This window comes from Aedes aegypti, chromosome 1, assembly GCF_002204515.2.
Source record: "Aedes aegypti strain LVP_AGWG chromosome 1, AaegL5.0 Primary Assembly, whole genome shotgun sequence".
NCBI lineage: Eukaryota > Metazoa > Arthropoda > Insecta > Diptera > Culicidae > Aedes > Aedes aegypti.
This window is the reverse complement of record NC_035107.1, coordinates 11,361,078-11,384,448: the sequence shown is the minus strand read 5'-3', so window position 1 is coordinate 11,384,448 and position 23,371 is coordinate 11,361,078. Positions and strand designations below refer to the sequence as shown.

Sequence of the window (23,371 nt, the reverse complement as noted above, 5' to 3'; positions counted from 1 at the left end):
AGGCTGAACATCATGACAGCTGAACAATAATTTGAAGAAAAGCTTATTAAACAATCTTATTCAGCAATACACTCAAAGCTGAATATCAAGTTGAACAAACTTTTTTCATCTACAGTTTTTACTTTTGTTCAGTAAGCAATAATTACACTGATTAAAGGTTATTTAAAGCTTGATTCAAATTAAAATCTACTGTCGAAAAATTGTCATATCGTACGGGAACAAAAATACACCAACCAAAGTTTTGGTCGTTCATGTATGTACGTCCTGCTTATTTGAAAACCGTTTCATTAAACTTTTTGAACAACAAATCCACCCATCGCGAAGCGGACATACTTCAAACGCACACAGGCATTTCTTTTCTCGATAAAAAAAAACACCTGAATTTTGCATCGATGAGTTTGGGTTACAACAAGATGAAATACTACACTCGATCACGGAGATATTTTCATTAACTGAACGAAGCGTTAGAAATAACTGATTTTTCACTATAACCACCATAAAATTAGTTGACAACAATTAAACAGATTAAAGTTTATCGAGGATTCTATTTTAAAACAAAAATCGCAACACACTTTTGACAGCTAATTGAAAAGTTGCGAAGCACTGATATTGCTTCTCCTGCCTCTATGCAACTTTTAACATCGCCCTTATTCAGACATGTCGGCAAGTTATTCTCGTGTTCTGAATGATGTTCACACAGTCTCATGTGGAGTAGTTGTCAAGGTAAGTGGCTATAAAACAGTGAATCTGTGTTCAATTCTCAATTGATCATTATTAATAATCTTTAAATTCCAGCTAATATCTCTACTATGTGTTTCAAAGGATTAGCGGCATTGACAAAACCCAAATATATGCACCTGTATATATTTTAACTTTTTTTGGTTTATTGTTGAATAATGGATGAATAAGCGATTATTAAGCTTTTGAAGGTTGCCATCTGTTCTAAGAATAGAACTATCGTTATTGAAAAAAACTTGAATAAGAGCAAGCTAGACCTTTATTCAACCTTCCATATAGCTTCAATTCAGCTTAAGACTGAATAAAATCGCCAGAACTAGATGTTTAAAAGCTGAATAAAAGTTTGGGAAGGCTATGAACAGCTTTTGTTCAAATAAAGGCTGATTTGACTTAGTTATAAAAGCGCTTGAGCAGCTTTAAATTGTTACTTGGGACATTTCCATATCAATCAAAAATGTGTATATCTCAATGAGTTCTCAATTTGCTCTCAATGATAATAGAAACTGTTTTCAATTTGCTTCCACTGACACCAAAGAGAGTTTTCAATTTGATATCATGGGAACATTTTTCTGCTCTCATTTTTGATATTTTAACCGTTAAAACGACCAAAATGACAACAAACTGAGTTATCAAAATCCACGACATCACAACATCAAAATTAGTTTTCAATATGATCTCAAGCTTTGCTCGGGTGTTTGGGCAAAATTTAAAAAAAAATCGTAGGGCCCGTTTTGAAGTTACGCCTTTTTGTTTGTTTAAGTCCACAAATTCAAAGGAAATCTGAAATATTTGAACGGGTTTTCATTAGCCGTGATTACCAGAAGAAATATACCATTAAAATTTGGTTTTAAGTTGGTTTATATAGTTATTTGTAGCTTATGGGCGGAGTTTTGAATGAGGAAATCAACAAAATTTGGAGTTCTGCCCTTTTGGAGCGGTAATAATTAAAATCATCAATTTTAAATAGAATAATTAGACATTCTAATACCGTCAAGCATGTTCAAATGTTTTCAATGGCACATTGCACTTACATGCAGCAAAAGTGTTTTACCATCAACTGATTTTTCGTAGGCTCAAGTGCTATAAGACATTACGGAGCATATTATGTACCACTGACAAACAGACGTAATAACTCGAACAATTATCAATTTCAAACATTGTCACGTGAACATTTACGCTCAATGCTAAAAATACTTCATTTAGCCAACCGCGAACTAGGTGGCGGTAGTGAGCAAACGACAAACTCGAACAAAAGTGATGCGAGCGCCACGATTGGCATGTCGGCTAACTACAAAATATTAGAATTGGGCGCTATCTGCTGTGTTATGAATAAAAAAGAGTGTTACGTCTGTTTGTCTGTGTATGTACTATTATTCATGAACTTCTATGGCCCAACTAGCTACCCTCTCGGCTTTGTCGGCTAACTTTGTACTACCCCAGAACATAAACTTCAATTGCTAAGTAAGTATTGACCAACCTATGTCACTCAAGACCACTGTCAATACTTTTGTTATAATTTGTAGTATTTTTCACAAATTCATTTAGATTTTTCACAAATCTACAATTTCACCTAAAGGTTCCCCGGTCTTTTCAATTACACAAACAATGCAATAGTAAAAGCCTTATTTTACTTGTCTGCCTTAACAATCAAAATTCTCTTGAGATGATTCTATAACTAAACCTCGGACTTAATTTCCCCGAATGTCATTAACCCAAGTGTTATCACTCTGAACGCACTATAACGCTGACTGATATGGACCCAAATATACAAATACCTTGAAATGCCCCGTGATAACAACGAACTGGAACTCGATGTGATGGTCTTCAGGTTTATGGTATTTAGGGTAATGGAATTCAGAGTTAAGGGGTATATTTTTAAAAAGATTTGTAATATATGGTAAAAAACAGAGTTCTTCATGAATTCTGCGTAAATCCTAGTTTTGGTTATCGGAAAATCGTAAATTGTTCTGTGGCCCTGTTGGTTACCTGCTGGTCTACCAAACATAACATGGTTCGAATCCTACATAAACTGAAGATTTCTATGTAAAGCACCCTACACAAACGAAAAAAATCATACTTGGAGAGCGATCCAAACTTTCCCAAGCTGACGAAGACAAAACAATTAAAATTAAGCTCTGTAAGTGCTACGATTTTGAATTCCATTAAACAAAATGATAACGTATGTTCTAAACTTTCTTTCTTTCATTTTGTATCGATGCTTTTTACGTTGTTAATTTTGTTCTACTACTGCTACCCATAACCTAAAAGTCTGAAAGTATTCCTTGACGTATACGTATACATACGTTTCGTTACATAACATGTACCAATGATTTGCATGAAAACTAATCTGCATCGTACATGGGTTCACCAAGTTAGCCAGAATATTGTGCTACAAAAACTAATTTGGTTCCATGGTGAAATTGGCTCCGTAATTCCTTATAGCACTTGAGCCTAAGCAAAATCAGCTAATTGTGAAATATTTTTGTGGCATACAAGCACAATGTGTCATTGAAAACATTTGAACATGATTAACGATATTAGAATGCCTGATTATTCTATTTCACTCTAGTGTTCTTAATGATTACACCTCCAAAAGGGCGTAACTCCAAAATTTGTGGATTTTCTCATCCAAAACTTCGCCCATAAGTTACAAATGACTATATTAACCAACTTTGATTCAAATTATAACATTATGTTTACTCTGATAATCACGGTAAGTGAAACCCCGTTCAAATGTTTCAGATTTCCTTTGAATTTGTGAACTTAAACGATCAAAAGGGCGTAACTTTAAAACGGGCCCTACGATGTTTTTAAAATTTTGCCCAAACATGCAGCTTAGCTATTGAAAACGACTGGCGAGCACAGATTTGATGAATTTTCTTCTGATAATAACGGTCAGGGGAGCACCATGGTTCTCTTTGACCCAATGTCACTCCCTCGGATGTGGTGAGAATGGGTCAATTTTCATACATTTATAAATATCAAATTTCAAAAAGTTGTTTAAGAAATATACAAAGAAATTACCCATGAACGTATTCCCATACTGGAAAAAATATTGCAAATCAATTTAAGAGAGTTATTCTACAATCAATTTGGACATATGCACTTTGGTCCATTTTCAATTATTATGGAAATGATCTCGTATGAAATATGAAAAAAAGTTTTCTGGGGAAAGGGGCACCCACATTCGTAAATCCGGCGCTGCGCCCTGTACTATTCGAAGCTGTCACGCCTTCGAGTCTCTAATACCTGATCTTTTCTAGAGCACTTTGCATTCACCTATGTATGATTACTGTTTTTCTACGCCACAAGCCCACCACATGCAGTGACAATCGACACAAGCCGAGAAGACGACGACGACGACCATCATTTATGACGGAAGGAAGCCCACCTTTTTTTCGGTTTTGATTTTTTCAACTCTGCGTCGTATCGTCTCGATAAAGCACACATCACACCGAGAGCGGCGCGCCGCCGTGCGCTTCCTCTTTTGCGGTGTGTGTGGTTTGTGAGCTGAGCAACAATCGAATCGAAGAAGGCTACAATTTTAGTCCACCTTCGTCGTCGTCGTCGTCGCAACGGCTCTGGAACAAAGCAACAAACGAACGACAATAACCTCGTCCCGTCGCGTCGCGTTGTCTCCTCTCATCATCGGACGATCCTCGGAGACGACGGCGACGACGACGACGGTTGCTAAGTTAGTACCGCTTGCGCGCGCGCTCAAAGCCTACTCCGTTCCATCGCAACATCAGCGGGCGCCAAGAAGGAAGGCGGAAGGAAGGTGCGCAAGGAGGGACGACGAGCATCAGGTATCGTATATTTTCATGAATTAAGCCCCAGTAAATGCCTAATAACACACATGCGGCCAATTATTCCGGCAGCCGTGTGTTGTTGGGTTTCGACGATTCGACTTTGGGCATGTAGTTGTGTGCGAGATTAATGCAAAAGATAGAGGAGCACAGTTTTCCTTGTTGCTGCCTAGCTATTGCAGTTGAAGAAGTCAATCGAAGTTGCCTGGGGATGAGTCGGCAAACGAAGGGAAGTCTCTTCTCGGGCGATCATTCTTAGGGGTGGTCAGTGATGATAGATTGCTATGTAGTTCGAAGATCATAAATTATATTCACGAGGGTTTGGTGCGCCTACTTCTGAGTACTTCATGTTGAATATAGAATAACGCCTGCTTTCGCGACGATTATCGTTTTATGCGAAACTTTGAAGTTCGAAAACAATACTTCTACAGTCAACTCTTCCTTACTCGATATCTCATATGTCGATATCGAGTAAGATCACCATCGTGAAAGTTGGTTTTCAAGGCTACCTTGATGGTCCCTTGGATCGCATTTGCACTGGTTTTGTTTTCTATAACTCGATGGTCCCTTTAAGGTGAAGATGCATCGAGGCCAAACCTCAAATTTTCAAGAGCACACATCTAGAGAATCAAACAACTGTTTGTGCTGGAAATTTAACTCACTGATCACCACCAGCGAGAGACAGGGAGTTAAATTTTCAGCACAAACGGTTGTCTGGCTCTCTAGATTTGTTAATATCGAGTTATGGGGAATTGACGGTATAACAATCTTACCGTAAGGAAGATATATGAGACTAATGCAAATTTTGAAGTTTTTGCTCCCTTATGCTCAATGACACGGCGAGGCAGTTCTGCGTAGAAAGACAGTGTAAAGCGACCTAAACAGCAGTTTAACAGTTGTAATTCTTTTTAATCATACAAGTAATAATTCCTGCAGTTTCAAGCAATTTTCATATTCATAAGAAGCAGCACAGTTATTCAAACTCGAGCATCTCATACAACTTTAAAGCATCGTAAAAGCTCAGTTTTAAAATTCAACCATTATGTATGGATACGTGTATAGAAAAAAAAACGAAGGAACAAAAAATACCTTCACTAATCACCGCACCATAATTCCCCTTGTTTTTTTCTCGCTCCCGATGTTTTTCCACTCCATTCCGGAGTGAAACCCGACTTCCACATTAAGGTAGGTGGTGGTAACAACCGAGCGATCGCATTTTGTGCCGTACCCCTTCATGGCATCGGCGATCTACACCGGAAAAGCAGCCGAAAAGGGGGAACCCATGGATAGATCGGAGAGCGAAACAACACACCAGGAAAGCGAATTATGTGTAGGTAATGTTCCTACCTACTACGTATAATAAAGCACAGTTTGTGTGGATGGAAAAAAAAAAATAAAATCACTTCTCCCCATTCCCCGTGGTGTAACACTAGAGCACGAGCAGCTCTCCAGCAAGGCACCGCGAGGACGGAGTGCGGAATACAATGGAGAAGATGCACAGTGGAAAAAATGGATGCAAAACGACACCAAAATTATGCGGCTGATACGGCTTTTGGAAACAATAATACAAGGAAAAAAACGTCAAGGATTCGAATAGTGACAGTTCATTAACAGGATTCAAATAGTAGTGTCCGTTTTGCACCAAACATATTTTTCTAGAATAAAAAGCAGTTGTAACTGATTGTGGCTAACTAAATATAATTTTCCTGTTTTAGAATGATAACATAAATAAAACAAAAAATAAAACAGGAAAATTATATTTAGTTAGCCACAATCAGTTACAACTGCTTTTTATTCTAGAAAAATATGTTTGGGGCAAAACGGACACTACTATTTGAATCCTGTTAATGAACTGTCACTATTCGAATCCTTGACGTTTTTTTCCTTGTATTATTGTTTCCAAAAGCCGTATCAGCCGCATAATTTTGGTGGAATATATTTTGTTAAATATCTAAATCACGGTGCTCCGACAGACCGTTTTTATAAAAAAATGTCCAACAAAACTGAGTGCAGTGCTTGATTCCTGAGGTCATTTTGCATTTCAAAACCAATTTAAAAAAAAATCTGTAGGAAAAATCTCTAAGAGTCTTGATTTGAAAGTTTGACTAAAAGTTTCAGTATTATACATATGAAAATTACGCAATAGCACAGGAAAAACATGTTTAAGTCACTCTTGTAAGTAATGCCAGTTGTAATCATTTCAAATTATAATAACGTACCAATATCAACAATTATATATTAGTTGATAAGAGTTTGGCCGACTTTTTGAACGTTTTTGTGGTTATTTTTTGGTGCTTTTGGTGCTATTTTAACATGAGTTGTATTGAAATTTTTAGTCAAAAACATCAAATCAAGATTTCTTGAGATTCCTCCTAGGGATTTTCATTAGAAATTATTCCAAAGGTGCAGAATGACCTCAGAAATCGAGTTTTGGTGGACAGTGTAATATTTGATATTAAAGAATATTGCAACAGTCAAAATAATCGTATTCTAATGTAGAACCATCTCAGAATACAATGGACATTTTATCCGGTCCCGGTGACTAGGAAAGACCATTTTCTCTAAAAATGATAGTTTAACCCTCCACTGGCAGCTTCATTTTTTCACCACAAAAAAAAAAAATATTCAAATTACGATAATTGTTTTGTTTTTCGATATTTTTGCACCATTTTCCGACAAGCCCTCAAAAAACTCTTTTATTTTTAGAGTCTGTGTCAAAATTGATCATTGGTCATGGCTTTGAAGATATTCAGATGTTCCTTGGGGGACCGACATTCCCCATACAAAAATTCGTTGCCCACTATTTTGTTTTAGTCTATTTATCAAAAAAATAAAATGTGGGCTATACAATGTCAGGTAAAAAGGAGCTACTCTGAAAAAATCATACAAGTCGGTTGACTTGTCTTCAAGAAATCTGGAAATTACAAAACGATGTTTTTGAAGTTTTTAAGATCTTCATACGGCCAAATTGGTACCAGACACATAAATGTTCATTACTCCAAAACGGTTACACTAATTCGCTTCATTTCTTCAGAACAAACTCTCATTGAAGTATTGTTTCGAACAGCGATTGACCAAACATGGCAACAAATCTGTAGCTCGAGATATTAACGTAGGTTATAGAAAAACGTCGTACCCTAAGGAAATTTCGGAATATCTTCGGATCTAGATGACTTGTGATCAAGATTGACACAGATTCTTAAAATAAAAGAATTTTTTGAGGGGTTGTGAAAAATAGTGCAAACTAATCGAATAACGAAAAAGTTATCGCTGTATGAATATTTTTTGTAGTACAACAATGAAGCTGCCGGTAGAGGGGTTAATAACAGTTTGATAATTGATTGATTTAAATGAAACATATATTTTACTGCTCTACAATACTCTAGGCAATATACACTTCATTTACTGCCATTAATCATCGCCCATTTTTCTCATTTGAATAAGGAAACAAATCAAATTGTCGGAAAAAGGAAGACAGTAGCTGCCAGAATCATATTTGGGATGGTGCACAAATTATGTCACGCTAAATTTCAACTTTTTTGACGCCCCACAGTGCTTCGTTCCTTGGACAAAAGTCAAAAAATCAACTTTCACATACGACCGAATCAAGTAAGCCATGATGTTAACATATGTTTTGAGCATGTAGTACGGATATTAGAAAGTTCGTGCAGTTTTCAAAACAAACCAAAACACCACGTGTTGACAAGTTGTTTCATCGTTATATATTATTCATTGTTTTCGTGTCAATCCAGTCCCTCTACAATTCGCTTCATTCCCATCCTTATTATATTTTCAAAATGAAAATCGTTATGGACCGTATTGAAAAAAGTAAGTAGGAGTCATTCCATTCAATTTTCTGTGATATATTTTAACAATTGTTGAAAAAGATGCTTCTGAGCTACATGCTTTTTAATACAGAAGAAAATTAAAACACTTATCTTCTTTTTGCCCATACAAAAAAGTACCTCAAAGTACCTTTCTGAAATCCACTTGAAAATAAAATATGAAGTATTTTTTAAATTCTGGAAGTGGTTTCAGCTGCATATGTTTGCCAATTGTATGTCATCTTATGATTTTTAGGATATGCTGCCACAACCATCAATAAAGATTGTTTCGAGCATTAGTTTTCTGCCGCTCCACCCAACCGGAAAAATCATGTTCTGAATTTCATGTACAGTTCTTATGGCACTGATTCTTTCTTCAAAATATTTGAGAACGAGCTAAAGACGTTTTGCAAATTTTATTGTTGCAAAATCAACCAAAAGTGGGCTAAATGTGGAAGATCATACAAAATTTTCGACTGGTTAACAAAACTCCGACTGGTTAGCAAAACCAGTTCAGCTCCCGCGCAATCAGGAAACTGACGATGCAGATATTTCCAGCTCGGCTGCAAAGGCTGGCATGGAGCCTCACAAACCGTTCAATGAATGTTCAAGAAAAACTAAAAAAGGACGTGTTGCAGATCTTATCAACGTAGAGCTCGCATTCGCTGACAATTTATCAAATTCTTCGAGTGGGGATCAAGTACAGGTCATGACTGCAGCACAGGCATTAGCTTTGAACATTGATTTAGATCTGTCGGAACGAAAGTACAATTTGCTTCGAACCACTTTGAACGAATTACATTCGAACTTGCTTCCCAGCCTTTATGCGCTAAAGCAAGAGAAACAAAAAATAATTCCGAAACCGATTTCTGCATCAGAAACAGCTGCTACAGTCGATCTACAACAGCTCATGAATTGTACTGCATCCAGTATCATGAAGGATATCTTGTTGTAAGCTTCTACTGCTGTAAAATTGGTTTGCAAGTGGGGCTTCGATGGAAGTTCAGGACACAGCATGTACAAACAAACATTTTCGAAAGCAGGAAAATCGGATGAAAGTTCGCTGACCGGAACCATTGCGATGTTCCGTTGAAAATGATCGAAATAAAAGAAAATAAAACCTTCTGGTCAAGCGACATTTCAATTTTCTTTTGTAGCAATAATTCAGTTCTCGGATGATTAATAGCTCGTAAATAAATTGTGTTGCTAATAAAAATAAACTTTATTCAACCTTTTTTATTGGATTTCATTTTCTTCATTGGAATAATCCGTACTTCAATATTTTTATAAAAAATTGGTTATTGAGACACTTTTATGGTTACGCATGTCACATACATCGTTCATGCAAACGACTCAAGTACTTTTTCATGCATTTTTATTTTGAACATTTCTTCCAAGCGAGCACTGTTCTATGGTGTCGAATGTAAAATTTGACGTATAAGCCACTCGTGCCATTACTGATGTAATATGTGTTATTTATGCCAATAATGAGTTTTTTTGTGTATAACGAGATCCTCCTCAATATCGTAGAGCAAAACCGCACAAAACGTCCCGTTATGACTTTTGTCCCCAAGTGCCATACGTTCGAAGCACTGTGCGCCCCCCCCCCTTCGTCACGTTTTTTGTATGAGTCCTCCGAATTTTTTTGTAAGGCTTGTCACGCTTGGCTGACCGTCTCCCCCTACGTATCGTGACGTAATTTGTACATGACCCCTTTTGTTCACAGTCAGTGCCAGATTGAGGCTTTGGAAGCCCGGGCCAGATTTCACAATGGGGCCCGAAAAAAACAATCCAAATTTTGAGGTACGTACACTAAGTTTGAATTTTGAATGGGATGGTAGGTACAAAAATACATGAAAATGGCATTGTTAACACTAAGCGCCTATTAGCACCATTAGAGCTAAAAGAACAAAATTATTTTTATACTATTACACACATTTCTGCTTAAGCTGTAGAGGAATAAAGGAATTTTCAAAGGAAAAAAAAAACCTTTGCGAAGGACATATCACGACCAATGATGTTTCATGCATTTTTTTTTAATTGTAATGCTAATAACGTGCATGTAAGCAATATATGACATCAGCTAGTATGCCCAGATGATAGTATTTTAGAATTGGTAATGGAAACATATAAGGGAGTTATAAGCAAAGGGGTGTAAGTGACAAAAATCCAGTTTTGAGAAAATCAATTTTGAAGCTTTCACAGTAATTTTCAATTCCATACAAATTGTATGGGAATCAATAAAAAAACAAACCAATGTTCTATGAATTACGTTATTTTTTTCTGTTGGATGTAAAAATCACCTGAAAATATCGTCGGAAAGCTTAGAAACAGTAGAACTTTTCTGTATACTCAACTCAAAACCGACCAAGATTCCACTTAAATCCCTTTGAGTTTGAGCTCCTCACATATTTTCCATAGGGAAAAGATTCATGACATTCTACAGCACTGATATCTCGCGTTGTGCATCATACATTTGTATCTACAGTGATTGTTTTCTCTTTGGCTTAGTACACGAATCTTAATCGACATTTGGGAAATTTTACGATGATGTATGCTGTATGACGAACGACGATAACTACTTCCTACTAAAACATAAAAAGGAAGGCTAAATCAGTCGCCCGGCCAGGTAAGTTGTAAAAAGAAAAATTGACAAAGAGTTATCGATGACTGCAAATACGACCTTATGATAGTGAACGCGAGATACGTATCCCCAGATAAAGTATCTGGCAATCATAGTTATTGTCAGGCATTACAGGATTCGCTTTCATTTGATTTTGAAGCACGATCAAAGCAAGCGACGAAAAACATCCCATTTGTTGCGGTCCATTATCGGCAATGTATCGCAAGTTGTAACAAGTCTGATAAACAGGAGCAGCGAATGAGAGCCCCAAAGAGAGAGCGATGATAAAATCCATTTTACTCGCTTGTTTACCGGTGGGAGTAGGTGTTTTACTTTACTGGCACGATAAACAATCCCCGAACCTTCGATAGCAATAGTGTCTTCCAGGTTTGGAGCTTGTTTACGATAAACAGTCTCTCAAAATGTACTGCATGTTGTGATAGTTAGAGAGAGCGATACGTGAGATATTCTCTCAATTTTCTCAGGATTCAATCCCTGGTTATTATAGTTTCAAAAACTTTGTGATGTCAAATGTATCGATTATCTGTTATACATCCTTTTTCGATTGAAAGACAGTTCCTTCAAGTTATACTATCTTCTGAGTTTCTAGTTTTCTACATTGTCACAAAAAATATTCATGAAGCTTTTTTGTTTTTGTCCCTTTTCAATAAATTAGCGTTCAGGGCAATAACATTAGAAAACTGCTCGTTGGGACATTTTTCAAAGTTGCCCCTTGTTTCCTTCTTCATATTCAAGCCTGTCTACAGTTAAGGGTCGTTGATTTCGTAAGGATTTATGGGGGAAGGAGGGCTTTGCAATTTCTTAAGCGCCATACAACTTCGGGGGTCGAAAAACCACCAAAAGTGTTTTACCTTATTAGGGACCGTCCACCCTTAGTTCAAATATAGTGTACAACACATTCACAATTTCCAAATATCGATGTTTTTATTCATGCTTGTGTGATCCAGAACAAGTTTTCTTGTCTAAAGCAATTGTTATTTAAGTTGAATTTGAACTTATCTATTTTGATCGCTTTTCAAACACTTGTAATTATCCAAAAATGCTTGCCTTTTTCAAGCATATGTAACACACGCCCTAGCTCTTCCATGTTATAAAATCGAATTTTATGGCTAGATAGGGCAAATCGGATTTTTCTAGCAAATGCAACTGAATAAAGTTTGCCCCATCTTATTACCCAGATTTAGAGTGTCCATTTCCCGGCCATTTTGCTCGTCCCGGGATTCGGGACAAAAATCTATGTTTGTCCCGGGAAATCCCGGGATCCCGGGATTTATCAATTTTATAATAAAAACTAGCATTTCGGTTGAAATGGATGTTCAAATTTAACAATACAATGTTTTTTAATGAAATAAACAGATAAAGTAACTTTTCAAAATAATATGTTAATTATAGCAAATCACATTTCAGATATTCTGATGAAGAAATCTAACAAAAATCAAAACTTAGCTTGACTAATTACGGGTTTGCTATGGATTTTTTCAAATTCTCTATAACACTTATAAATGGAAGTATGATAAAAACTTAAGTCATGATATTAAAGCAATTTGCTTCAAACATTTGAAAAGCCATAAACACTTTAGGGCAAAAGAAACAATCAAAGATCATTGAAGGTAGTGTAGATCATGCTAAAGGTTAATTACTGAAAATTATTTACTGAAGTTTACTGCCGTGAATCGCAAGTCAGTGGTATCTGCATTTTGGTCAAAATTGAGTTGATATCAGTTTTTATTACATTTTCTAATGATCTTTCAGCTGCACTAACAAGAAATCACTTTTTGTTCAGTAAAATTAGGAAACAACACCAAGTCGAATTATTCCATAATGAAAAGTAAACGCATGTCAGTCCCACTGTAGATTTTCGCATCGTGTTACACAAAAATGAATCGTTATTTGGTCATCTTTATATTTTCGTTGGAAAGGTAACGGAGTGAAAAGCAAATTATGAATGTTTCATTGGAATCGAAACATGTTCCAACCTCCTGGATTTTTTTGAATATTTGTATGGAAAACGAGATTGAAAACTTCTCAGTCAATTTTCTCAATGCCTACTTTTTTGCAGATGGTACCGACTTGCGATTTGCGGCAGTTTACTGCCCTTCTACGCCTACTTGTCCCATGTTCTATATAAAGCTTATGACCGTGGGACAAATATGCGTAGAACGGCAGTTTAGGTGTACTTTCAAATTTGTTATCTCAGTATAGGCTTATAAAAATGGCTAGTATTGAATGAAAAGCATTAAAATTTCGCAACTAGACAAATAAAAATATGTGTTTCTTACTTGGTAAATGGATCTTTTCATGAAACTAATTACTTGTGTATTCTGAAAAAAAATGTCATTGTTTTTCATTGAAATTAAGTGGTTTTCATCAAACTCTACGTACATTTCGGGAATCCCGGGATTCCCGGGATATCAGAAATAAAATCCCGGGAAACGGGAAATCCCGAAATTTGTCAAATCCCGGGATTTTTTGTCCCGGGATGTCCCGGGATGGACACTCTACCCAGATTACTCTACATAAGAAAAAAATATATGGTTATCTACAATCAGATTCAACTGTTCAATTAGCTTTTTTTCTGGCAAAATGAGCAGTTCCCTCACCGAGACCAGTTCATATGTGATACATTGTATCCTGCAAATAAATCTACATCAGAGAAGAAATAAGTGAGTTACCCAAATCAGCTATAACTACGCCTAAATATATAACATTTTGCCCAGATAAAATATGTTAAAACGGGCTCTTCTATTCCTTTAAGTGTGCCCCTTTTATTCAGAGTTGCTCAACACAGAAAAAAATCCGTTCTCGTATCCGTGAACAGCAGGCGTGAACTCGTCAACAACAAAAATACACCGTGAACTAGATCATGTATACGAGACCAATCATGGTAGTTCACGGTGTATTTTTGACAGTTCACATTTTCCAGAACGCTTTTTTGAGCGTGAATATCAGTCATATCAGCTGATGGCTGATGTACTAAAACTATCATTATCACTTGCGAGCTATCAATATCACCTTAATTTGACAACCAGCAGCAGTGATGCGACATTGCACTCTAGATTATAATCACTGCAGAATGAGTGATCAGTGATCTATATGCTATATGATCACTGATCACGTGGTAATAACCCAAGCTTTTGATGTTTTTAAGTGACCAGCATATAGTTTCATTTTATTCGTCTATTTTAAGGCTAAACATAACCCATCAGTGCTATCCATAGTCTATCTAGGGGGATTAGGGGCATAATGAACATACGGGGCGAAATGGACACCCTCTCAATATCTGGTAATACGCCTATTTCATCTAAAGTTCATTCACTGCATGAAATCTGTAATGCATTTGAAGTGTTTGACGGTATAAAAGCTTATTTTTTGCTTCAATTGTTCTTCAAAATTTGACTTGAAATTTTTCTCAGTTTCAAATTGGCATATAAGCAAGACCGTGGAAGAATCTAATTTTTGAGCAAAGTAACGAACCCAGAAAGGTTCTTTTTAGCTATTATGATTGAGGGAGAGCCCTTTTGCATATCGGAATGATTGACAGTCATTGAATATTTTGGAATAACTAAATTTCATGCAGGTGTTCATTTCGCCCCGATACCTTTTTATCAGCCTTGTTTTCGACCCAATTTTCTATCTCGCTTTTCTGACATATGATATGATTTTTATCATTATGAATGAATGTGGCACGTCGTACTAACATCAAACTTGAAAACTAGCGGGGGGTAAATTAAAAGCATTGCCATTTAAGGGTCTTAAAATGAACATTTGCTTAACGTGTCCATTATGCCCCTAATTCCTCTACATCAAAGCATAATGCTGATGTGATATAAAATGATCCAAATTGTTTCGCAGTCGGCCTATAAATCAGCAAATGTTTAGTGTTGATAGTGACGGCGAGCATATTCTTTATAAGCAAGAATATAGGAGCCTGTTGTATATGTCGAGTCGATCAAAATGACTCGACTGAAATCACTGTTGACCGCAAAACTCGCTAATACCAGTCTGTCACTCGAGTTTTTTTCGGGAATTGTCACACAATGTCACACAGTGATTACTATAATGATCAACGGATAACTTCTAAAATATATATGCTTACTTTAATCGGCGAGTCACATAAATCTGTCTGATTAATGATATAAAAATTGCCTTTCTCGCATTACAATTCAAAAGGGCGAATCCTTAGATCGTTGATTCTGAGAAAATTTGACGTGAATATTGTTCACCACATTCATTCATCATTCAATCTCTATTTCTTAATATTCAAATCAATCAATGTAATTTCTTGCTCGATGAGTGAAGATTTACTGTTACTACCCGTCAACAATCAATTTTATTCTGAAAACTGCCAAAAAAGTTTAAATGCTTGGCCCATTTTCGATTTTCAACTCGACATTGGCCAATTTGAATTTTGTTAGCGTGCTTTGGCTCAAGAATAGGCCCTTTTGATTTTGAATCCATGCCAGTTTACGAAATTTTTCGATTGTAAGCTTTTTTGATAGAGATAGATCCGATCATTGGCTGTTTTAAGCAGCGGGGGCAATGAATGACCTGGAAAAAGTGGTTAGTGGGTGTTGGGAGATGCTATCGAATGGTATCGAAACCCAATATGTTTACAATTAGATCATTGGACTTTTAGAACTGTTACGCGAGATTTGTTTTTGTATTAAAATGGGACCAATTGAATCCTATCGGGTACTGAGACCGGTCTAATTATGGTACATTGTAATCCCCAGATATTTCTACGTCATGAGGGAATTGAATTATCGAAATCAGTTATAACTGCTCTTAAATAAGGCACCGTCAATATAAAGAGCCACTTGTTTGCAATCATGAAAATAGTTGAACAACGAATGATGAAACAGAAAAATATTTCTTTGAAATGTTTTTAAATTATAGCTAACATATTTTCTTTGTGATACATAGCAGAAAAATACTTAATTTTGAATAAAACTTTGATTTTTACAAAACCGAATCGAATGTATATAGAAAAAGGGTGTCAAAATTAAGTGCCCACTTGGCGTTTACTTCCCTTAGCCTTATTTTACTGAAACCCAAATTTAGTAGGGTTGATGTACCAATAGGCGCATAGCTAAGAACAAATATTCATATAAAATCGAAAATTGAAGTTGATGCCGCTAATTTTACATCATCTGAAAGCTTTTTATTTTGGTTTTGCGGAAAAATATGAAAACCACGAAAACTCATATGTTTGTATTTATTATGGTTTGTGCCACTATAGGAACACATATACTTAAAGCAGCACTATTTCTAATTTCTGCTCCTATAGTAGTACTAGCTTCACGGCGTAGGAAAAATACCAATCAAAGCCGTATTTTTACAAAACTTATTTATTTTTCGATCATTTTTTGAATAAAATCGAGCTATGTATCAATGCTGCTTAGACAAAAAGCTCCGGACCTTCATGTTAAAAAACATTGTGCAACAATTTATAGCAAAATGGCTATAAAAAGCCACTAGTAAGACTATAGGGAACTGTCTACTAATGGAACACCGACCCTACCGTATATAAACTAGAGTTCGTATCCTTCGACAGATACCCAAATTACAAATTCAATTGTAATGCCATTTCCAGTGTCGAGCATTAGACTCTACTACTAGTACACGACACTGAAGACGACCTTGGGGTCAAAATCGAAATACGCGTATCTGTCAAAAGATACAAACTCTAGTTGAAATCAAATGTTTAGTGCTGACTTCGGTTTTCATTTACAGGTGTACAGTATTTCACCAACAGCTCAAAGAATTGTTATGAATATTTTACTCTTGTTTTTCATCAAAAACATGTTGTTTAAGCTGTGCATAGCATATAGAAGACTTGTTGGATTAATTTTTGATAATTTCCGTGTATTTTGGCTAATTAGTTCTGTACTTCTGATGTGAATGTTTTGTTAACGGTAATACTGACTATATCAGAGACATTAGGGGCCTTCCTTAGCCGAGTGTTAAGAGTCCCCGGCTACAAAGCAAAGCCATGCTGAAGGTGTCTGGGTTCGATTCCCGGTCGGTCGAGGATCTTTTCGTAATGAAAATTTCCTTGACTTCCCTGGGCATAGAGTATCATCGTACCTGCCACACGATATACGAATGCGAAAATGGCAATTTAGGCAAAGAAAGCTCTCAGTTAATAACTGTGGAACCCAGTGAACCACGTATCGTATAAGAATGTGCATCCAAAATCACATATTCGTACGTAAAAAATCAGAATCGCACAAGATGCCAAATTAAACACTATCAATGTCAACACAAGTTGAAATCCCCAATACGATTCATAAACGACAATCTGTGTTGACAACGAAACATGTCGTAAATAGTGGAACATAGAGTCGCGTTAAGTTGTATAAACTGACAGATCATATATCAATCCAGAAAGCATCGTATGAAATTGCAATAACTTAGCAAAAATTGCCACCCAAACTTGGTATTTGCTGACGATGGGCCTCAAAGAACAACACAGTATGTGTCGCTGTACATGAAACATGTATTAATATTGGCAAATAATTACCTGTCCACCATGAAACCCTTGGTGGTGCAGTGGTAAGGTATCCGACTACTAATCCTAAGGTCCAGAGTTCGAGACTTGTTGGAAACTTTTTTTTTTATCTCCATCCAAATTTTGTGGCACCGTATATCTGATCGAAGAAAGTCTGAAAAAGTCGTGCCAAGTACGCATATAGCCTCCACTTTGGTAGGTAAATAGGCTTTTCATGCATTTTTAACGATTGAATTGATTCATATAGAAGGGTGTATAACAAAAGTTATACCAACCAATATGTTTACTGGGAAGTAGCAAATGTTGGCTAAGGAAGTCCAGAAAAAATTTCAATTTTGTGGAATCCTAGACAGCTTATTCAAAGTGACTGTTTCCATGCCGATTATTAGCACAAGACTGTGAAAGCTGTTCGAACATAAGTTAGATAAACTTCATTAGCAATTTAAAATTTGATCAAAATTCATATCCTTTTTCGGCTGTAAAACTTAACAGTCAGTGATATTTTCAGTGGGGATCAGCTCATTTTGACTCCGCTACATGCTAATGTCAAGAGTACATTGAAGTCTCCATACAAAGAACAGTCATCCCAAATAAAGGGTCGTTAGTTGGAAGGCAGTCGTGTTCCAACCAACAAATCCACGCTGTAACTTCCATATTAAAACATAAAAACGCTCTAAATCTGTTTATTTTTTTTCTATGGACTCTTCTTCGAATTGTGAAATAAAGAGTCCCAGGATAGCTTAGCAGAGATTTGAAAGCATTGAAAAAAAATTTACTCAAAAGCTAATTTAACAGAATAAGTCGTGCTGTATCATTAGTGCAAGGGAAAGCTCGTAGAAAGATATGTTGAAAATTGATATCAGCCCAATTTTACTTGCGATTCATAGCAGTGGAGCAAACTGGATATCACCGAAGCTAGAAACTTCCGGGATAATTGTAAAATTACTTAAGAAGCTGTAGATTCTTGATAAATGGTTCAACGTGCAGAATATTTCGTTGTAATTTCTTCAACAATGCTACCAGTAGCATTCTAAGTGCATCGTCCACATTTTTTTATTTTTTTTTTCAAAATATACTCTTTTTTACTATAATCCAGCCAAAAACTTCTACAGAGTGTGCTTTGGAAGCTCTGAACGAATTGCTCAACATATCGTCAAAAGATTCTACCAGCAATTCCTCGAGAAATCAAGAGCATCACCGCCAATCACCAGCAGCACTACGCTTGTAGTGTGTATCACAAGCGAGCTTTGTTTAAGATGCGTATGCTCTGTACACAATGCCACTGCTCTTGGGTTAATCCATGAAATGTTTCATAACAAGACTTACTCAATTCATTTCTATTACTGATATACCCAGTATTACTGGTTAAAATACATTTATACCATATCTCACGCCGAGGACCTGGGATCGAATCCCATCCCCGACATAGTCACTTATGACGTAAAAAGTTATAGTGACGACTTCCTTCGGAAGGGAAGTAAAGCCGTTGGTCCCGAGATGAACTAGCCCAGGGCTAAAAATCTCGTTAATAAAGTCAAACCAACCAATCAAACCAAATTTATACCATACAGTAGCTCTTTTATACAGGTTACGGCCTGGGAGGGAGAAACCGATACAAAATTTCTGTACGTCATAGTGAGCCGGGATTCCGCTGTCACGAACTGTCACTGTGAGCCCAGATCTTTAGCATTGGACTAACATGAAAAAAGCGCGTAAGTGATTAAAACATATTTTCGCATTTCATCAAAAGTGACAAAAATCGAATGAAAATCAATTCATGCACATAATGCAAGTAATGTCACGAGAGCACCTTTTAATATGATTGAAAATAAAGCATTGAAAAACGCATCGTTTTACTTTTTCCAATGAAAATGAATATTTAGTGCATAGCAAACTGTGGCCCTTTTTCCATGTTTGTCAGGAAAGATCGTAGGTACACAACAATAGAAAACTAGCGATTTTTTCCAAGCCTGCCTTGATTGTTGTTGGCAAGCTGGAGTTATCTTGCAGTTCAAAATAACGTTGTCTTACATTTCGTGTGTAGTATCGGTGCCTCCCTCCTAGGTTACGGCTAATTTTACCTGGGAATAATCACAAATCTTTCCAAATTGCCTTCCAGAAGTATTGAATAGTTAAGGAAACATGTTTTTGACGCAAAAAAGGCACTTAGTTTTAACAAACCTTTTTTGAACACATTTGTTCGTATTTGAGAAAATCCAAGTATTACTTCAAAGTGAGATTTTTTTGCTATGTATCATAAAGGTTCTATGTTAAATATGTAGTTAAGGAAAATAATCTGATGAATATCTTATTTTTGACGCACGATTTTCGTTAATTTGCAATCAATTTCATGTTGGCGATGACTACATAAAAAACTTTAAGGGCAAATGGGACGAAACGTTCCCTCCCTGTCATGGACATTCAATGAAGTGTGTTTTATCTCACAGTGCAACACACAAAATGTAAACAAGATTCTGACCGCAGTTCTTGAAAGTACACATCCATACTAGCGTTTTGATAGATTAAATAATTCGAAATCTGGAATTTAACCCTTTTCAATGTTTAGCAAGATTTTTGCTTGGTACGGCTATATCTCATAAACTAGAGGGAATTCCTCAATATAGTCTTTAGACGAAATGTTCTTTACACCAAAAGGAACATCTCTCGTGAACATGTCATGACAGCATTCTTATTTTTTGTAGTGTTTTAATGGCAGTTTATCAAATTGTTTGATCATAAACCGTTTATAGTTTAGCATGACTGTCTACTACAAAAATTGCTTCTAATCAACATAATCAACTTTGCTAAACATGTTGATAGTTAGGAGCATAGGTTTGTAGTAGACAGTCATGCTAAAATGAAAATGGTTTATAAATTATGACAAAAAAATTGTGTTTTCGAATGAAAAACATTTTGTCCGAGGTTAGCATTGAGAAGTTCCCAATAGTTTGAGAGAAATACACGTATTGAGGAAAAATCTAGCTAAAAATTTAAAAGGGCGTAACTTTGAATTTTGAACTCATCTTTCAAAACCACTTTCAGGATCAGAAAATAGAATTTGGTTACCATTTGATGATTTCAAAAATGTTGCACTGTGTCCTATTACCCAGATTATTCTACACCAGGAGAAATACACCTTTCGATTTCTTAACTTTTTTTACGTGGAATATTGATGTTTTTGAGAACCGCAGTCAGCCGCATGAATTCAAACTGTTTTGCATCCACATTTTCCCACTGTGCGCTGGATGGCACAGCAAGGTGTAGAGAGGATGTGGAAAGGCAAAAAAAGCGGCGACAACGACAACGACGACGACGCTCTGCGCAGTGCTTGCAGAGTGTGGTGTCGGGTAGCGAGCGCTATTAGAGTGGATTGGCTCTGGACCTTGAACTTGTGGCTGACCTGTTGATTCATCCACCGAGCGAACTGCCGCAAGAATCAAGCGATCACCACACCACTCCCCCGCGTACCCACTCTCTGAGGCAGAGGCGGCGTGTCGTGAAGGAAAGGATCGCGCTTCTTTTGTTGCCTTTGCCCATCGGAGAGTCAAAATATGTTTTACGATCATAGCCGTTACAATGTGGATCTTATTCCGAATTTGTTGGCAATAGTTAGCAATAGCAGAATGTAACATTTACTAGACCTTTCTATGGGCTTCGGGCGTATGGCTTAAGCACCACAGCCATATGCAAATTTCAGACCACACTCGGTATACTCTGCTCGGAAATGGCTTCCTGCTTCAGGTTACTGCTGCTGCCATCGTCAGTTGATCCTCTCGTGTGAAATTGTCCGCTCCTTTGTGATATCTCCCATCAGCGATCCCTGAATCCGCAAAAGTGTCCATCTCGGGTTGGCACTTTCAATCACACAATCCTTTCCCCATAAACCGAAAACCACACTCGAATATTCTTCACTTCAATCCAAGAAAACACTTCACTGTTTTATTTCACAGTTGCTCGACTGGATCTTTGTAAGACCTGCCAGCCAGTCCAGGGCCGATAGTCAGCAATGGAGAAGAGCAAGAGTAGGTACCGAAAACGCACCAAGCGGAACGGGCGAAACGAACGAGACTGACGGAGAACTCGACTTTGCCTACTGTTGCACCGCCACCGCGCGCCTACTACGACAGACTGACTGGCTGAATTGCGCGAGCGGCGGAGAGCCCGCTAAAATGGCGCTGTCCCGAACCTGAAAGCCGAAACTTGGATCCCTCTCACCTTCGCACTAACACAATCGCCTTCGCCCCATCGCAGTATGCGTAGGAGACTTAACGGTAACAACAGAAGAAAAAAGGCAACGAGGGAAGAGACTTGCGCTGAGCCGAGAGAGCGACTTGCAAGCGAGGAACCTCTCCCTTCGGGCTGGCAAGGATATAACTAGGACACAAAAGTCCGTTGGAACATCGAGTGGAGGGATCTTTCGCGCGCACGCGATTGAAAGGAACAAGTGTTCAGTTGGTTGGTAGGCGCGCATTCCTTCACTCTATTTACACATAATTAGAGCTAGGAGCGTGTGAAAGCCGAAGGACTTGTTGAGCCCCTCGTGTTTTTTTTATGACTGTTTTTTTATATACGTAGACAGTACTTTCCCGATTCTGCCTCCAGTTTCAGCAACACTTGTTGTAGGCAACCATTTCATTCCGATTTTAGCTAAGTATGCTGTTTCACTCAAGAAAAGTAAAGAAATTCCTTGACAGAAAGGGTCGAGAAATTTCCTACAGAGAGCCCCCTTTGAAGTGACATTTCTTCTCAACTGCGTACTGCGATCAGAAAAAAAGCGCATTCTTGATCGATTCCTTGCAGAAATTTCCCATGCATCAAGATAGGCCGAGAAATCGCAGCGAATCAGGCTTTTGGCAGTACATCGAACGCATTTTTTCAATTGACTATCCAAGCAATCAAAAGTTCAGATAAAAGGTCATGGTTTGGCTTAACCTCTTTTTTTTAGGTAATTAATCAAACTTCAGTTCATTGCTTTAATAGAATGATGTTTACCATAATGTAGGGCAAAAGTTCGACTCCAACTTATTCTGAACTTTCTAGTTGTTAATAAGTGCATGAGCTACTTTTTCTAGAACCAAGTTCAGTCGGTATCCGTTCTAATCTTTTGTTAAGCGATATAGTTTCATTGGAACTCAAAATCTAATAGAAGTGAACTTTTGAGTTCTTTGCTTAGGTAAAATCTAGACTTTTGATTGCTTGGATATTAACCTCTGGAACCAAACATGTGGACATACAATGGGATTCCGTTTTCGACATGCTTAACTTGTGGCATGGTCGTTTCAATGCATTCCCCGTTATTGACCACAGAATAGATTTATTTTTGCAACAGTTTTTAATACTATTAAAATTTGTATTTAATCGAAGTTATCTTCGTGGATTTGCTTTTGTCATTGCACGCCGATCACATCAATATGCTCTTCATTTATCTGAGCTGTTGGGGTTCCCATACGCATTTTTTATCACTGAAGGATGGCCATGTGTTTGCAAATTTTCACGAAATGGACGATTTTTATGCATATCTACTGGATCAACATATTTTCTCAGACATTGACACTGTGTAACCAGTCCATTTAAGCTTGCCAGAAGTTGAATTTGGTACAGTGTGTCACCTCAAAACACAAGAACTAAATGAAACAGTTGTTTTGCTGCAAGTCTATCATTGATCTCCCAGTAATTTTTCAGTATTTTTTAGTTTTTCTGCTTATAAATTTCATGGAAATCATCCGCCTACTATCTCCCAGTACAGGACACTTGAGTCATTTAATTATAAACTCCAAAACTATTGAATTTATCCAAACTTGTTACATATTTTTTCGAAATATGATCACTATCGATTATGAAGTTTAGT

The 23,371-nt window shown here is 37.0% G+C and overlaps 1 protein-coding gene and 1 long non-coding RNA gene across 2 annotated transcripts in view; one reads left to right on the top strand and one right to left on the bottom strand.

The window, feature by feature from the left end:
• LOC5574324 overlaps positions 1–23,371 on the bottom strand; it is a 98,296-nt gene that overhangs the window by 39,479 nt on the left and 35,446 nt on the right. The window lies entirely within an intron of this gene.
• LOC110674742 lies at positions 3,577–22,202 on the top strand. Its single transcript, XR_002499153.1, has 2 exons — positions 3,577–4,544; positions 21,474–22,202. It is a non-coding gene; the product is annotated as an uncharacterized LOC110674742 (long non-coding RNA).